This window comes from Podarcis cretensis (genome assembly GCF_951804945.1).
Source record: "Podarcis cretensis genome assembly, chromosome: Z".
Taxonomy (NCBI): Eukaryota; Metazoa; Chordata; class Lepidosauria; order Squamata; family Lacertidae; genus Podarcis; species Podarcis cretensis.
The window spans coordinates 7,756,015-7,768,753 of NC_137184.1; the positions used below are offsets into that span (position 1 = coordinate 7,756,015).

The following is a 12,739-nucleotide window of genomic DNA, read 5'->3' on the forward strand; positions in this document are numbered from 1 at the left end:
ACTCTCTACCTAGACCGTGCCCAGCTTGGTAGCTGTCAGCACGGGGGTCAGTGAGTGCCTGCCACTGTCAAAATTCTGGGAGAGGCACCTGTAGACCAAGTGTAGCCACAACTTCAGCTGGTTGCGCAAGGCATAAAATTACTCGAATAAAAATCGCAGCTGACTCTGTTCACCTAAGCATCTGCTTTTGAGATGCCCCAGCTATCAACAAAGCATATACTTTTCATGAGCACTGGAAAACTAGTTCACTCTTGTGTGTGTACACATGCACACACTGGATATATGGTGCTGCCTTAAGAGGACTGTGCTAGAGAGTCCTGGCAGCCTTAGTGATCTGATGGGAGGTGTGGGGTGGGGGTGGTTGGGTGGGTGTTAAGAAAAATATAATGAAATGTGCAATATTCCTTGGGGAAATGCTCTCCCCTCTGAATCATTTGATGCCTTGAGCTGAGTTTCCTACACACACACACACACACAGTCCCTTAGTGGGGAGGAAAGGGGGTGCGGTTATGCCTTCCTCTCATCATAAATTACATGCAAATGCCTTTTGTGCCTCCGCTCCTATATATGTGAGTGCCTGTGTCTCTCACACAAGCAAGCGCAGGGTCCAGAGAGGACCTGTGCCTTTAATTTGCCAACTGCAAAACTACAGAGTCTGTGCCTTGAAGGCATCCCATTACAGTGGAATGAGCTAAGGATCTACTCAGCTATATAAACCAGCAGAAACTGCTTACTCCAACCAGAGTTTGCCTTACTGTCAAACATTCTCCCTCCCTCTCTTTTTCCCCTCTCTCTGTCTTTCTCTCTCTGACTTGTCCCGTCTATACCATAGATGGGACAAGTTTTCTGATTTTTTTCCCTCAAGACAGAAGCAGACAAGAGTAAAGCATCCTATTTATCCCCTGGAGACTTGACACACCACAAGGAACTAACACATATCAAAGGCAAGCAGGTAAGTCTTCTCTCCAACATTGAGCATGGCATTTTTCAGGGGATGGAAAAGTAAATGTGTTAGAATAGGTTCCATTCTTTTATGGTTCTTTTTTTCTGAGTTGCTGGAGTTTGGACCTGGAGATGCTTTTGAGATTACTAGGTGATTTAGATATAGATGATACAGATACAGATATATAGATATAGATATGCAGAAATTTAAAAGTTTGTTTATTTTGTGTAATGCCAGATGGGATCAGATCTGTGTTTCTATGGTGTTTTCAGTGGATGCATAAATTAGCCAATGAATGAATGAGAGATGAAGGCATGCTAATGGAGGGTGTACATGCACACATACAGGCACCCCCCCCCCAATTAAAGTAGCAAAGCAAACACACAATGAAAATGGCAACTGAGGATGGGGAAATGGGGGTTATTCATGTTTCTGAGACTTCAAGGGGTGATGGAGATTAACTGATAGCATGTAACCTTTTAAAGATGCAAATGAACCTTGTTCATTGGAAAGAAAGAAAGAAAGAAAGAAAGAAAGAAAGAAAGAAAGAAGCCCGTCTTGTGTTTGGCGGTGGATTCCAATTTCTTCCTGAAATGTGTGCGCCTGGCTTCCAGACCAAAAAATTTAAAGGCAAAGTTCAGCGTGTATCTTTCTTTCATTTGGCTATTGAAAACAGAGGGTGATCTGTGCCAGAGGATGGTAAATGCTTCTCTTCTCCCACCTCTCCACAGCTCTTGAAGCAAGCTGCTTTTTTTCCACACTGAGCAGCCTATCACTCTGATAGTTTTATTCATCTCTACACTTTTCTGTGCATCAGCTGGCTGAATAGTGCATTTCTGCAAGCATGGGATCTCATGAGTTGAATGAGAAGAAAAATGGATCTGTAACCCTTGGCTTGGCTAAGTAGCTGGATCTAGCTTCTCAACTTGCCAGCTACATGCAGTTGTATTATATCTTTCAGGACAGGCTGTAGGTTTTTATTAATGGAACATTTTCTTGCCCGCTTTCCCAAGTACTTCAGAAGTCTTGTGTGATGTAGTATGGATCTGAGGCTGGCTGGTCCTATTTCATTCAGAAGCCATGCCCACTGGGTTGGATCCAACAATTCTACTTGGAGTAGACCCATTGAAACTATTGGACCTAAGTTAAGCATGTCGATGATTTTCAATGGGGATCTGTTCTCCATATGGTTAATATTGTGTTCAGAAGGGTTTACTCTCACCTAAGTGTGCTTAGGCTTACAGTTTTAATTCAGAACTATCACACAGTTAAAAAGCATCAATGCTGTGAAATCCACTTTGAAGATTGCACTGAATTCTGCCTAAAGTGAAAGTTGGAATCTTAAAGGAAACTATCATAGGGTTTTTGATAAGCAGCTTTTTCACAGAGGAGAGGTTGTTTTCGACTATTAAAATCTAAGCCATTTAAAGTTGTATTCCTAACTAAACACCCCATCAGACATAACAGAAAATGTGTCTGAGGAAATGCCTGAAGGATCATGTTGCATCTACCACTCAGTCCCATGGGAGAGAGAGCAGTAGCCTGACCTTATGAGTGTTTGCTCCAAACTAACTCCCGGTTTGCTTAATAGAATTACTCTCAATGAAGTAAGATTAGATTCACAACACTGCAGTCTTAAACACCGTGGATGGGGAACAGGTTTCAGACTAAAATAATGATAAAATAAAGCTTCCCCACTCAGGCAAGCAGGGCTACACTGCACAACCTGCCTACCTGTGCAGGTGAATCCCCCCAACACTGGGAGGTCATTCAGCAAGGAGGCCAGGGACACAGCAGTGAGGCCAGGCTGGGCTCTAGGACCCAGAGACCCCCAACAGCAGGCAGGGTGGGATGGGGATCCCTGCATGAGGGTGCCTGGTTTGCACCCCCTCAACATCATGTGCTCAAGGCCATGGCACCCCTGATCCCGCCACGCTACACCCCTGCTTTGTATGGTAGACTAGTTTCACTCACACTTCCCTCTCTGTTTTCCACCCAGGCAACAAAAAGGCACCATCCAAGTTTAAGGATATATCCCAGCTGGGGAGGCAGAGTCCGGGGGGGGGGGTGCTCAAGGAGGGTATAATGTAAGGCTGGGAAGGGGATATGGCTGGGAAAAAGAAGTGTCACTGAGAACAGTGGCAATGGTGGCCTCCAGCTAGCAAGGTCTAGAGGACTTCATTTGGGATAAGTCCCATTAAACTCGGGACGCAGGTGGCACTGTGGGTTAAAGCCTCAGCGCCTAGGACTTGCCGATCGAAAGGTCGGCGGTTCGAATCCCTGCGGCGGGGTGCGCTCCCGCTGCTCGGTCCCAGCGCCTGCCAACCTAGCAGTTCGAAAGCACCTCCGGGTGCAAGTAGATAAATAGGGACCGCTTACCAGCGGGAAGGTAAACGGCGTTTCCGTGTGCGGCTCTGGCTCGCCAGAGCAGCGATGTCACGCTGGCCACGTGACCCGGAAGTGTCTCCGGACAGCGCTGGCCCCTGGCCTCTTAAGTGAGATGGGCGCACAACCCCAGAGTCTGTCAAGACTGGCCCGTACGGGCAGGGGTACCTTTACCTTTACCTTTACCTTTACCTTTACCTTTACCCATTAAACTCACTTCTGAGTAAATGAAAAGGGGATGCACCAAGAACATGCATCAGAATAGGCTGTGGATTGTGCACGAGAAAGCACATGGGACACGCCAGCCAGATTGCAAGACATTCAGCTTACAGCCCTCCTTGTATCAGCTCCCACTTTCAGCATCCCCTTATGAGGAAGTCTGAATACAACCCAGCCAGTAGCACATTTAGGCTTCAACTTGACACATAGTTACCCGGGAACAAGTGCTATTGAACTTAGTGCAGCTTACTCCTGACTGACTAGACGTGCCTGGGACTGCCAAGAAACTGCCTGGACAGAGGGGTGTGTGCACTTGCAACTCCCCCCCCCCCCTCCGCCTGCCAGCTCCTATTTCACTACTGTGTCTTATTTCATCCCCTTGCAAGCACACACAAAGCACTATGTAGTGTTCCCAGTGCTCCCAATGGCTATTGTTTTAAAGCAACTGGTAATTTATTTATGGCACAGTCTTGGATCAGCTTAATGTGCTGAAAGTATAACTGGTTCCACTTTTGCTGGGGAGAAAATGCAACCCACTAAAATAAGTAGTTCTAAATAATCTGAAGAGATAAGCACTGGCAGGATGGAAATGTAACCTTAGCAGAGAAACAATTTCCACACCTGGCTACCAGAGGTGGGAGACAGGTTTACAATGAGACCTCTCCTTCTTAATGGGATCCTACTCTCACACAAACAATCAATATTTAGCAGGAGGAATTACAAAACTTCAGGTTTAGAGTTCAGGTTGTGTTGGGGAGTAATGCCCTGAATACTGTAGATTAGTTTATATATTCAGTAGCACAGTTGGGATGCGGGTGGTGCTGTGGGTTAAACCACAGAGCCTAGGACTTGCTGATCAGAAGGTTGGCAGTTTGAATCCCCGTGATGGGGTGAGCTCCTGTTGCTCGGTCCCTGCTCCTACCAACCTAGCAGTCCGAAAGCATGTCTAAGTGCAAGTAGATAAATAGGTACCGCTCTGGCGGGAAGGCAAACAGTGTTTCCGTGAGCTGCTCTGGTTCGCCAGAAGCGGCTTAGTCATGCTGGCCACATAATCCAGAAGCTGTATGCCAGCTCCCTCGGCCAATAAAGCGAGATGAGCTCCACAACCCCAGAGTCGGTCACGACTGGACCTAATGGTCAGGGGCCCCTTTACCTTTTCCTTTAGTACAGTTGGTCAAGGGGGCAGGACCATTATTTGTGCAGCACCATCCAAATGTGTAATCAGCCTACCTATTGTCTAGGTAGGTTGCCCTTGGAAATGAGGTGGGTCAGATAAGGAGGTGATGGGACTATCTTTAGATTAGGGTTTCCCAAACTTGGGTCTCCAGCTGGTTTTGGACTTTAGCTCCCTTCCCCCCTAGTTACCAGGACCAGTGGTCAGGGATGATGGGAATCATAGTCCAACAACAGCTAGAGACCTAAGTTGGGAAACCTTTCATTAGATGCATGATTGGGTCAGAGATTGCCTTTATGGTCCTTCCAGCTATGCAATTTGGTATGCCAGTCGATATTTTAGAAGATGCAAATCGAACAACCCTCCTAGCTGGGACTGTTCTGCTTTGAAATGTCTGTGTATTAGTCTGCATGTTGAGAGTGGCCCCTTCATGTAAAAAGCTAGCTCATCAAGAGAGGAGTTCTCATGTTGGTTCTTCTTTACGTGCTAATTTGCTGCGTGCCAGGAAATTCTGAAGGGAGGGGAGGGAATAAGAACTTGAGAGGGAATAAAGTAGATGCGATCAATTCCACCATTTTTCAGACTTTAAGCTTTTGGCATGAATGGAATATTCTGGTGCATACAGAATCCACAAACTGGTTTAGTATATATCAGATTCAGAAACAGGATGTGAGCCCTAAAGATTTTGCTGAATGAAAAGGCTAGTGAGAACCTCATAAGCCTGCAAGGCTAGAAACACACAATTTGCTTGTTGGAATATAAGCCCTCTCTGCTTTCTAAAGTTTAAAAGGGATTTGCTTTAAGTTTCTGAAAAACTGAAAAACTACATTTCTTATACCAATTTATTTATCAATTTTCTATCCTATATCTTCCTCCAAAAGAGACCGTATATTGGGGTGGGGGAACCTTTTCTGCCCAAGGGCCACATGCTTTCTGGGTAATTTTCTGGGGGTCACATACCAGTGGTGGATGGGGCCAGAAGGAAAAGTAGGCAGAGCAGCAAATGTGAATTTTACCATTACACAGTAGACTGGTTTCTTTACCCTCACACATCCCTCTCTGCCCTCCACCCAGGCATGTAAGAGTCATGATCAGAGTTCAAATCTAGCAAAGAAAACAAAAGGGGGATGTGAAGTGAAGTCAGTGAGGGGAGTGACCTGGGAAAAGCAGGTGTGGCTGTGAAGGGTTGTGTGGTCTAGAAAGAATCTCCAGGTGGCCTGAGGTTCCTCAACGCAATTGGAAATTATGTCTTGCAATCTCATAATTGAGGGTCAAGGAGGTGGAAAGATGTGAGATGAGGTAAAAGAAATAAGCAGAGTGGGGTACTGTAAGCTCTAGTGGGGATTTGGCCACAAGCTTCCAGAGTCCAAGAGACGTATTCTTAATGTCTGCTCCCAGATATTGGAACTCCCACCCTGGAGAAGCCAGACTGTCTCCTTCCTTGCTGTCCTTCCCCCGGAAGGTGAAGACTTTTATGCTCCAACAGGCTTTTGGGGACTGGCTGCTTTTAATTAAAGGGCTGGTGTTGTGCTGTTTTTATTGTAAATCCTGGTATGTTTAAACATATTTAATATAGTTTAAATTGTTGTTGTTGTTGTTGTTTAGTTGTTTAGTTGTGTCCGACTATTCGTAACCCCATGGACCAGAGCACAACAAGAACTCCTGTCTTCCACTGCCTCCCGCAGTTTGGTCAGACTCATGTTTGTAGCTTCGAGAACACTGTCCCACCATCTCGTCCTCTGTTGTCCCCTTCTCCTTGTGCCCTCCATCTTTCCCAACATCAGGGTCTTTTCCAGGGAGTCTTCTCTTCTCATGAGGTGGCCAAAGTGTTGGAGCCTCAGCTTCAGGATCTGTCCTTCCAGTGAGCACTCAGGGCTAATTTCCTTCAGAATGGATGTTTTTGATCTTCTTGCAGTCCATGGGACTCTCAAGAGTTTTCCCCAGCACCATAATTCAAACGCATCAATTCTTTGGCGATCAGCCTTCTTTATAGTCCAGCTCTCACTTCCATACATCACTAATAGGAAAACCATAGCTTTAACTATATGTGTTAAGTTGTGGGTTGACATAGCAGACGACACAGCGATTTCTCCAAGTAGCTCTCTATTTTGTAAGCTGGAATAGAACTGACTGCAAACAGCTCAGCCGGCCTGCTTTTATAGGCAGCCGGCTGTCAACATTGTAGCAACAACAGCCCAGCGTTTCCCGCCTAAAATAACTGACGTGGACCTGAGTGAAAACTATCTACAGACCTGAGTGAAAACTCTATACAGTATCCCCCTGCTGGCCCAGGGTGAACTTCACTACATAACAATATGGACCTTTGTCAGCAAGGTGATGTCTCTGCTTTTTAAGATACTGTCTAGGTTTGTTATCGCTTTTCTCCCAAGAAGCAGGCGTCTTTAATTTTGTGACTGCTGTCACCACCTGCAGTTTAAATAATATATAGCTTTAATTCTATCAATGTTTAATTGTATTTTAATGATTGATTTTTCTGTTTTTAGCAGTTCTCGTTTTCATCTGTAAGCCTTGAATCCCATCAGGGGAAAAGGTGGGGTATATATATTGTAAGGGACGCGGGTGGCGCTGTGGGTAAAACCTCAGTGCCTAGAGCTTGCTGATCGCATGGTTGGTGGTTCGAATCCCCGCGGCGGGGTGAGCTCCCGTCTTTCGGTCCCAGCTCCTGCCCACCTAGCAGTTCGAAAGCACCCTTAAGTGCAAGTAGATAAATAGGGACTGCTTTATAACGGGAAGGTAAACGGCGTTTCCGTGTGCTGTGCTGGTGCCGGCTTGCCAGAGCAGCTTCGTCACGCTGGCCACATGACCCGGAAGTGTCTCCGGACAGCGCTGGCCCCCGGCCTCTTAAGTGAGATGGGCGCACAACCCTAGAGTCGAACACGACTGGCCCGTACGGGCAGGGGTACCTTTACCTTTATGTATTGTAAGCTAATTAGTCCTTCTAGCCCAGCAAACAGCAAACAGCACCTGAATGAAACAGCATCTCTTCCCGAATGCAGTTTCCAGCAACTGAGCCATGTTTCAAAAGCAGCTGCTGAAGTTCAGAAAGCAGCAGGAGGAAGTTGGGTGCAGGTAGCAACACAGCAAGGGTGAACAGGTGCTTGACTAGGCAGAACCTGATATAAGATAAGGGTTGATGGAAGCAGGTTGATTAGGGTGGTAGTTGTATCAGCTGTCTAAGTGCTAAGTCTCCTCATGCTGCTGCCTTGAATAGGGATGGGGAGCATGCTGCCCTTCAGAGGCTGCTAGACTAATTTCCTGTGCAATGTTCTACTTGCTTCTTCTTTTAAAATTAGGTTTATATAGGAGAGTTGGAGGGATGGGAGCTGGAGCTATCCACTCCCTCCACCACTTGTCTCATTCACATATTACTAGTATTGCATAAAAGAGTAAATAGAACTGAGGTTTTGTTGATAAAGAAGAAAATGGTTTTTTTTTTTAATTTACACTTACTTCATATTTAGAAGGATAGTTTTGAATTCTAAGTCAACATGGTGGAGCTACTCTCTCGTGGCTGTCTCCTGCAAGAGAGGTGGAAGGGGCGGAGCTTGCGAGTTTGGCAGGAAACTACATAGGGAAAAATACACTGTCTCTTGCTCTCAATGCTGCCCTCTGCTGACTGTGGGCTTACAAGGTTGCTAACACTTAACATTCTCAGGACATTTCTGACCTTAGGGATGCATGGTATCACTTTGGCTAAAGGTGTCCAAATGGACTTTGAATTGAGGATGGGAGGGAAATGTAGTGTGGTTCACATTCTAATGAAAACCTGCTTCATCTGCACTTCATGAAATAATGCACAAACTTAAATGTGTCTCCCCTGAATTTTGCAAACTGTACCTCAAGACTTCCTTCCCCAAAAGTGGATTGCTCTGGTAACATGGCAATTGGAGGCAAGATGTAGGCAACACCAGCAGATTCCCCTCAGGGGACACACTGGTGAAGCAGCACCAAGCAAGATTGAATCCTCCTGTCTATTGCATGGCTGGTGGATGGGGAAGGAGGAAGCTCCTGCCCCTATGTTTAATTAGGGTTTAAAAATCCTATTAAACATTTGCCCCACACCCAAATTGATTTGAGGGTGGATCTTGGATTCCTCAGGTTGGCCTGGATTGGGTCAAGTGGGTGGGGGACAGTGCACAGTGTTAGTTTTTGGAGCTAGAGTTTGACACAGACACAACTGCTAACCAAAAATCAACTTTGTCTGCTAGTTCAAAAACCAACAAATACCAGAGGGAAACCTAAGAATGAAGCAAAAATGAATAAGTTAGTGGCCCATTTGCTGGTGAAACACAAAGCTGTTAAGAGTGAGCAATAATCTGCTTTGTATTCAAAGGATGCTCTCAGGTTTGGCCACAGTATTTTCTACTCCTCAGACTCTCTTTGTCAGTGGCAAATGTTCTCCACATGTGGGAAAAATTAAGAACCAGGCACTTGTCCAGGAAATCCTGAAATATCCCCCTCCCCAAATGTGATGTAAATAAGCCGGAGAGTTGGGAGTTCCTTGGACTGACAAGAGGCTGTCTGTCTGGCAAGCAGGATGTGTGGGGAGGGTGCGGGAATGGGAGGTGGGTTTCAGAACTGCTTTCTGAGGAGCTGAAAGGAGACTTGACATGTCTTCAGCCATAATGAGTAGGCAGAGCCTGCCATGTCCATCTAATTAAGGTTAAAATACACATTTCATTATGCAGAAACCTGACTGCCCTTTCTCTCATGAGAATGTTTCTTGTTTGATTAGAAAATGCTAGGGAGAACTTTAAGGACTTGCAGCTGGAATTGGTGGGAGAGGGAGATCTCTGTGTGAATAGACTGGTCTCCTTCACATCAGAAGCAGGGTTGTTGTTTTTTCAGTCCAAGGGCCACATTCCCTTCTAGGCAACCTTCCAGGGGCCACGTGCTAGTATTGGGCAATGCTAGAAGCAAAAGTTAAAGCCATGGTTTTCCCAGTAGTGATGTATGGAAGTGAGAGCTGGACCATAAAGAAGGCTGCTCACTGAAGAATTGATGCTTTTGAGTTATGGTGCTGGAGGAGACTCTAGGACATTTAGAATGCAAGGCAGATGTTCTACCATTGAGCCACATCTCCTCCTCCCATGAGAAATTTGCATCCTATGTGGAGATGGCAAGGAGAGAGGCTACTTGGTGTAGCCCTGATCTGTGTTCATGTGGTGGTGTTAACTGTGAGCAGAATCGCCAAACAGGGCTGCTTAAGCACACATGTTAGTCCAGATTAGCTGTTTAGTGTATATTTGGTAGGAATGGGTACTCAGTGTATACAGAGTAGCAGATTCAGCTTTGCTGCTGTGAAATACGTGGAACAGCGCTGTGCCAATCTGTCTCCTTGGGAGGAATTGAAAGCAACGCTAATTTACCAGTTTTGCAACTGGATAGCATTAGTGACTTGGTGCAAACATGTGAGCTCCAGAGAGGTGATTGAGGCCTCTTTGCTCCTACCCAATCATTCTGCCACTGTGCTGTTTAGTATGTCATCCAAACCCAGGCTCTTGGTTTAGCTGTTTCCAAACTAACTACAAGCTTCAACCAAGGTTTGTCCTAGGGCAGGGGTAGGCAGCCTAAGGCCCATGGGCCACCAGTGGCCCATGGGGGTCATTTAACTGGCCCACAAGCTGCCCCCAAACCGAGCCGCCTGCTCGGTGAGTCCCCATGCACTGTGCTAAACTAGCGAAACGCAGCATGGGGACTCACTTCTGCGAAGTGCCCCAACTCCCCCCCCCCCCCATGTTTTGTGCTAAGGAAATAAGGATAGTATGAGATTCCTCAAGCTTGGACTCAGCTACATTAGTCAAGAAACAGTGTTTTGAATACGTTATAAACATCCGGCCAGATGATGCTGGAAAGAAAAAAAGAAAAGAAAAAAATTCTAAGCAATCTTCCATAGCGTTTCCCTGCCTCTTGTTAAAACGATTTAATTTCTGACTTATTTATAGTGGTTTTTTTCCCTGTGTGTAGATCCACCCAAGGTCCATTCTTCCAAAGCAGAACACTGCTATCTTTTCCAAATGGAGATTTTCTCATAGAAGGCTGCTTCCATTGATTTGTTCATCTGTTGCTCATAGCTAAATGCATATTGTAGTTTTCCCCTTGCAAAATCAGTGGTGCACTTAGGGAAGGAGTTCAGGGCAGAAGTCCAGTGCAGCACTCAGCTGATTGAGCAAGGACTGGCTTACCACATCTTGAATTAAGTGCAGAAATGCATAGCACCACCATAGAGAGGGTCCAAAGGAGATAATGTAAAGTTATTCTATCAATTGTTCTGGGACCTTTTTGCATACAGATGCCCTATTGTTGAGCTATATCCATCACTTAGGCAAAGAATAACTTTTTACACCATCATCCAAACACTCAAACAGGATGGGACCAACAGCTCAGAGCTGGAACAATTCTGTTCATTCCCTGTACATCTAGCGAGACTAGTGACTGGGAGTGGCCACCAAGACCATATAACACCAGTCCCAAAGACCTACATTGGATGCCAGTACATTTCCAAGCACAATTCAAAGTGTTGATGCTGACCTTTAAAGCCATAAATGGCCTCAGCCCAGTATACCTGAAGGAGCATCTCCACCCCCATTGTTCAGCCCAGACACTGAGGTCCAGCACCGAGGGCCTTCTGGCGAATCCCTCACTGTGAGAAGTGAGGTTACAGGGAACCAGGTAGAGGGCCTTCTTGGTAGTGGCGCCCACCTTGTGGAATGCCCTCCTATCAGATGTCAAGGAAATAAAAAACTACCTGACTTTTAGAAAACATCTGAAGGCAGCCCTGTTTAGGGAAGTTTTTAATGTTTGATTCTATTTTTAATATTCTGCTGGGAGCCACTCACAGTGGCTGGGTATAAAATTATTATTATTATTATTATTATTATTATTATTATGTAGCCAATGCATTTCCCTCCAGACATTTTGAACTCCCAGCATACCCAACCAGCATGGGAGAGTCAGGGAGAGTGGGAGTTATAGTCAGATCTAGAAGGTACCACACTGGTTAACAGTGGTCTGTACGCATTCATTCTCATGTGAACAAGGCTCAGGACATTTTCAGAACTCCCAAAATCAGGGGAGAAATCTGAATAAGAAGCCTTTTTTAAATATCCCCAAATTCAACAAAATTGGGGAAGGTTGCCAAATTCAAACCATTGTTCCTTGTCTTGGCTATGGAAGACAGGATGGTCAGTTTTCCTCCCCTTCTCTCCCTCCCTGCTTCTGACATCCTTTTAAATACAAACTGTCAGCTTCTCCTTTCTGTAAATCCTTTTTCTCTTAGCTAAACAACATACACAGTGTGCCTTCAATCTCTCCACAGAAGTTTGCCATTTAGTTCCCTGGAGTGCTTCTCTGAATCCATTCCAACTTGTCAATTCTCAAACTGAAGTCACTACTCAAAAAACAAAGCAAAACAAAATTCTCTCTTTTTTTTATAAGATATTTATTGAAGTTTTCAAGAATAATACAATGTAAAACAAAAAAACCCAACAAAAATACAAAAATAGAAAAATAAAAACAACTAAAACACATAGAATTTCCAATTAATTATTTTCTTTTAACTTATTTTCCAGACCTCCTCATACCTCCCTTTCTTATATTCCAATTCAAATTGTTAGTTCAGCAAATCCTCACCATTAATTTTTACTTATTTCAAAACCTTATTTTCCATATCTCTTAAGCATTACAGCTGGAAACCACTTAATTTCTGTCCAACATCATTCTAACATTCATTAATTTTACAATATTTCTGCAAATAGTCTTTAAACTTCTTCCAATCTTCTTCCGCCGACTCTTTTCCCTGGTCTCGGATTCTGCCGGTCATTTCTGCCAATCCCATATAGTCCATCATCTTCATCTGCCATTCTTCCAGAGTGGGTAGATCTTGGGTCTTCCAATATTTTGCGATAAGTATTCTTGCTGCTGTTGTCGCATACATTAAAAAAGTTCTGTCCTTCTTTGGCACCAATTGGCCAACCATGCCCAGGAGAAAGGCCTCT

The 12,739-nt window shown here is 45.0% G+C and overlaps 1 protein-coding gene across 6 annotated transcripts in view; it reads left to right on the forward strand.

Annotated features, from left to right (window-relative positions):
• Positions 1-553: 553 nt before the first annotated feature.
• Positions 554-12,739, forward strand: part of TNC (tenascin C) — an 87,265-nt gene continuing 75,079 nt past the window's right edge. For 2 of the 6 annotated variants that reach the window (XM_079961887.1, XM_079961888.1), the window contains exon 1: positions 554-952. The gene's annotated coding sequence lies outside the window, so the exon portion shown is untranslated. The remainder of the gene's footprint in view (positions 953-12,739) is intronic. The other 4 variants (XM_079961891.1, XM_079961892.1, XM_079961889.1 and 1 more) reach the window with 3 other exon arrangements.